This window comes from Giraffa tippelskirchi, chromosome 7 (assembly GCF_054371585.1).
Source record: "Giraffa tippelskirchi isolate mGirTip1 chromosome 7, T2T-mGirTip1v1.2.pri, whole genome shotgun sequence".
In the NCBI taxonomy this organism is placed as follows: Eukaryota; Metazoa; Chordata; class Mammalia; order Artiodactyla; family Giraffidae; genus Giraffa; species Giraffa tippelskirchi.
Genome location: NC_137281.1, coordinates 106246226 through 106252225, shown reverse-complemented (window position 1 = coordinate 106252225; position 6000 = coordinate 106246226).

Sequence of the window (6000 nt, the reverse complement as noted above, 5' to 3'; positions counted from 1 at the left end):
GTCTTATCTATTTTGAAGAAAAGGAGCTAGTCCTTTAAGTGAATTATTTCTAACTTGAGCTGCATTAATGGACAAAGTCTAGATCAACTGGCCTGCTTTCATTTTTGTAAATCTAAACTCATCGATCATGTCATTGAAAACCACATATTTTTAAAAACCAGATATACAGTCATTAAAATAAAAAAGCAATTAATTAATGAAAGATACAATTAGTATATCTTGATCTGAAGATGAAAAGAAAGTCATGTTTAGAAACCTGGTACATGAGCTGTATACTGTATTAGAGAATTTCCCCTACATTTTCTTATTTAATTTCTTAATACAATTCCTTGAGTTAGGTATTGTGTTTCCCAATATATTAATAAGGAAACTGAGGTTCAAAAAGATCATTAATTTATCCAACAAATATTTATGAAGCACACATTATATCCCAAGCATTGTTTTCATGCTGGGGATATATAGCAATGAGAAAAACGGTGTCCTCATGGAATTTATGCCCATTTTCTTTTGGCTAGTAAGTGGGTCTAAATCTGTATCCATCTGATCCCAATATTCATGGTTTTTTTCACCTCACATGGCAGTTGGAATGGAGATACTCAAATAGAAAAGATTACAATATTTGAATAACTTGAATAAATGCTATGTGACCCTGCCTTGGCCCTACAATAAAATAGAAAAGGAACCCCAAAAGTAAGAGTACTTCAATTCTTGGTTCTAAGTTATTTATTCTTTTAAGCAATTAACCTATATTATTTTTTACTTAAAATAAATTCCACTTTCCTGTCTAGACTCTGGAGATAATCAGATTTTTGTTAGTTAGCAAGGAATTATTCTGAATCTTTCAGAGGAAGCTAAGACTCATGGACATGTTTCTGCCCTTTCAGAAAAATCCCTCTCCTTCTTTCATTCATATATTTTTGTGTCCTATACACTAAAATAATGACTCTGGCTTGATTCCCTTTCACTACAAATTTTATCTTCAAAAGCCCCAAACTCCAACTTCTCTGCTTACTATGTTCCCTCCTTAATGTTCTTTCTTCCCCATCCTAGCTGTTTCTTCTGAAATCCAACCCATGAAGGCTTCATAGCCTCACCCACACATGCTCCCTCCTCTGACCCCCATGACACTATGGAATCCTTTCATAGGACTCATAGTCTCATACTGTGATCTTGAATGATTTTGTCTTATCCTCTAGTAAACATTCACTCTGAGAGGGCAGGGATGTCTTCCTTTGGTCTCTCATAATCAGCAAATGAGCAATAAATATTTTAATTGATTGTGTTATTTTAAAAAATTAAGCCCATAAGTATCTCCACTCAGATTATTTTAAACTGTCATTTTAGAGAATCAGCTATTTTCAAAACCACAAAGAAACATGCCACTCAAATAAAAGCCTGTGTTACAGTTATTGAATCTGTAAGAATGTAAAAGAGGGCTTTCATTCAGCCCGTAAGTAATTATTTGTCATCTACACTGCACAAATAATTATTCCAGGATAATTGGAGGTCGCAGTGAAGAACCAAACATATATCCAAATTTGTGAAGTGTTATAAAATAATTTAACAGCCAATCAATTAAGAGGTGATTTCAAGCAATTCAAAGAGATTGGAATCATGGATTTGGAGCAAGAAAAATGATCTTGCTCATTCAGGCTCTCCTCAGAAGTTGCTGCTGCTGCTAAGTCACTTCAGTCGTGTCCGACTCTGTGCGACCCCATAGACGGCAGCCCACCAGGCTCCACCGTCCCTAGGATTCTCCAGGCAAGAATACTGGAGTGGGTTGCCATTTCCTTCTCCAGTGCATGAAAGTAGATCAGTAAAATTGGAAAATCCGGGGCTCAAAAACCAGCAGTAAGTAGAACTATCCCAGAATCTACACAGAAATCTTCTAACATAGTATTCATTGGCAGCATCAAAGAAGAGAAATATAGAGCAATAAATATTAACCACTTCATAAAAACTGGCATCTCAATGTGACTACCCTATAAATGTTACTGAAGCTAAGAAAAGGTTGCATGGTAGCATGCTATTAGAAATTAGACCAACAAAATATTATCTTACCAGCTTGCTTGGCTACTCCTGTATATGAACTGAGCTATACCCCAAAACCATCTTCATGAACTTGGGCACACCGCTTAACCTTTAAGCATCTCTGTGTCTATAAAGTCACTTACCAGGGTTATGCTCAATCATGACTGACTCTTTGCGACCCCATGGACTAGCCTGCCAGGCTCTTCTGTCCATACATTTCCCAGGCAAGAATACTGGAGTGGGATGCCATTTCCTTCTCCAGGGGATCTTCCTAACCTAGAGATCAAACTCAGGTCTCTTGCATCTCCTGCATTGGCAGGCGGACAATACAGACGGTGTTTGTAAAAAATAGGTACCATACCATGTGTATTATTCTGTTTTATTCTCTGCTTAAATATTAAATCAATATGGTTATTATATTAAACTTGTATTTTATTTTAAGGCATAAATATTTTCTTCTCGACATTTGAGTAAAACTTCATATCAAAGAACAGAAATTAATAATGAAATGTCTAGTAGTACTACAGCCATATTTTAGCAACTTTCTTCTACCAAATGAGTTTGAACTCTATTTTATCTTATTTAGGTGTCATCATGTAACAAGTGGTTCTTATTTTTCACTTATTGCAAAAACTTGTACAGGATGCTTTAAGCATTAAGTGTCCCCCAGAGCCTATTCTCATTCTCATTCAGCCTGAGGAGAAAATGATCTGAAACATTTTTTCCTTGAAGACTAAGGGCAAGTGCTCCTTCTCCTCCCCTCCCCTCTCCTTCTCCTCCCCCTCCTCCCCCTCCCTCCCACTCCTCCTCTCTCTTTTTCTCCCCCTCCTCCTTCCCCTTCCTCTCCTCCCCCCCTCCTCCTCTCCCACTTCACCCCTCCTCAATATACTACTTCTTCATCCCCCTCTCTTTTCCTTCCTTCTTCTTCCCAGAAATTTAATGTGGATACTAAAGCCAGAGTTCCATAGAGCTTCAAGGAACCATCTAGGCATTCTTAAGACTTGGGAATTTAGGACCCACACAGTGTAGGACATGCACAAGATCATATAGCTCATACAATCCTGAGAAATCTCATTTTGGAAGTGTAATCTGCTTTATTCTTCAAGCAGCAACCAAGTTGAAAGAATCAGTACATCTAGGTCTTTATATTCAAGTCTAAGATCTTTACAAATTGCCTTACCTTGTTCTTTCCCTTACCAACATTAAAAAATATATAAACAACAAACAACAATTCTGGCTTTTCTGCTAGCTCGACATAGGGGAAAGAGAACTGAACCAGATGCAAAAAGTCCTGACTTAACGTCCTGGCTCTGCTCCATAACTTTGGATAAGTCACTAGGGTTTTTTTAAGTCCCAGTTTTTGTAAAATTAAGATGCCTATCTGAATTACTTTAGAGAATTTTAATAATTTAGAAAATGAATGTGAATATCTTCTATTAAATCATATAGTTTGGAGTGAACAGGCACTTTTATTATTCTGTGAGCTCCTGAAAGGTTTTTAAGAATTAAAAGCAAAAATTATGTGGGGTAGAAATACAAACCAGTTAGATTCTATTTTTAAAATGTAAGATAAGAATGACATCAGAAAGATAACAGAATAGGAAGCTCCAGTTCTCATTCCCACACAGAGACTCTGACTCAACAAAAATATATGGACTCAAATGCCTTCATGAAAACTCCAGAAACCAGTTAAGAAGTTGCAGTACTCCGGGTGAGTGCGAAACCAAGAACAGCCATGTTGAAATGGGTAAGGAAAGCCATTGCATTCTTTCTGCAGTCTCACCTCACTTCATCTGGCACAGCTTAGCTCGTAGGGAGGAAACACCAAACTCGTGGCTTCTCCCTTGGGAGGGAAAGAAAGGCATGGAATGTACATCTAACATTCTGAGTTCTCAAGGCTTCCCAAGGGACTGGCTCTGTCTTCCTGATATTTTGGATGCCTGGGGCTCAGAGAGAAGAAAAGAGAACTCTGGGACTTGTTGCAGCACCAGACCTGCAGTACCACAAACAGAGCAAGAGATTCTTGCTGTTCTTTAGTCACTAAGTCGTGTCCGACTCTTTTGCAACCCCATGGACTGTAGCCCACCAGATTTCTCTGTCCCTGGGATTTCCTAACCAAGAATAGTGGCGTGGGTTGCCATTTCCTTCTCCAGGGGATATTCCTGACCCAGGGATCCAACCTGCGTCTCCTGCGCTGCAGGCGGATTCTTTACCACTGAGCCACCTGGGAAGCCTGAGCAAGTGATTCAGTTCAGTCGCTCAGTCGTGTCCGACTCTTTGCAACCCCATGAATTGCAGCACGCCAGGCCTCTCTGTCCATCACCAACTCCTGGAGTTTACCCAAACCCATGTCCATCGAGTCGGTGATGCCATCCAACCATCTCATCCTCTGTCGTCCCCTTCTCCTCCTGCCCCCAATCCTACCCAGCATTAGGGTCTTTTCCAATGAGTCAACCCTTCGCATGAGGTGGCCAAAGTATTGGAGTTTCAGCTTCAACATCAGACCTTCCAATGAACATCCAGGATTGATCTCTTTTAGGATGGATTAATTGGATCTCCTTGCAGTCCAAGGGACTCTCAAGAGTCTTCTCCAACACCACAGTTCAAAAGCATCAATTCTTCGGCGCTCAGCTTTCTTCACCGTCCAACTCTCACATCCATACATGACCACTGGAAAAACCATAGCCTTGACTAGACGGACTTTTGTTGGCAAAGTAATGTCTCTGCTTTTAAATATGCTATCTAGGTTGGCCATAACCTTCCTTCCAAGGAGTAAGCGTCTTTTAATTTCATGGCTGCAGTCACCATCAGCAGTGATTCTGGAGCCCAAAAAAATAAAGTCTGACACTGTTTCCACTGTTTGCCCATCTATTTCCCATGGAGTGATGGGACCAGATGCCATGATCTTAGTTTTCTGAACGTTGAGCTTTAAGCCAACTTTTTCACTCTCCTCCTTCACCTTCATCAAGAGGCTCTTTAGTTCTTCACTTTCTGCCATAAGGGTGGTGTCATCCGCGTATCTGAGGTTATTGATATTTCTCCCGGCAATCTTGATTCCAGCTTGTGTTTCTTCCTGCCCAGTGTTTCTCATGATGTACTCTGCATATAAGTTAAATGAGCAGGGTGACAATATACAGCCTTGACGTACTCCTTTTCCTATTTGGAACCAGTCTTGTTCCATGTCCAGTTCTAACTGTTGCTTCCTGACCTGCATACAGGTTTCTCAAGAGACAGGTCAGATGGTCTGGTATTCCCATCTCTTTCAGAATTTTCCACAGTTGATTGTGATCCACACAGTCAAAGGCTTTGGCATAGTCATTACAAGCTCCTAAATAGTAAGCCAGAAAACCTCTCTTATTGGGAAATTACCTGCATAAGCCCATAGAACATGAATTCCCTGGAAATGTTTGAGAGGTTCCCAGAATCTCTGATCAGTCTGATTGGAAAGTTCTTGCCTTGTACAAAACTGTTCCATAGAGATTAGGAAAGGTGGCTGTTTTTTCAAGTATCCAACTCTCAGAGGGAAAAAAAATTACATGGCATACAAAAATAAACAGGGAAATATGGTCCAATCAAAAGAACAAAATAAATCTCCAGAAATTGACCCTAAAAAAAAACAGACATCTATGAATTACCTGACAAAGAATTCAAAAGTAGTTCACTGTGCATAGAACACAGATAAACAATTAAAGGAAATCAGGAAAATGATGTATGAACAAAACAATGCATAAACAAAGATAGAAACTAAAGAAGAACCAACTGAAGTTGAAATTAGGTAATAAAAAAGGAAGAACAGGCCTAACTTCACAAAGAAATGAAGGAGTAAGTGACAATTTCATGAGATGAGGTTTCCCTTCATTCCCTAGTTATGCACACAAAATGGTTATTTTGGTTTGGAAACACATCTGGAGACATGAATTTAAGTGCAAATATTTTATTTAGGGGATGATCCTAAGAAACACTGTTGAG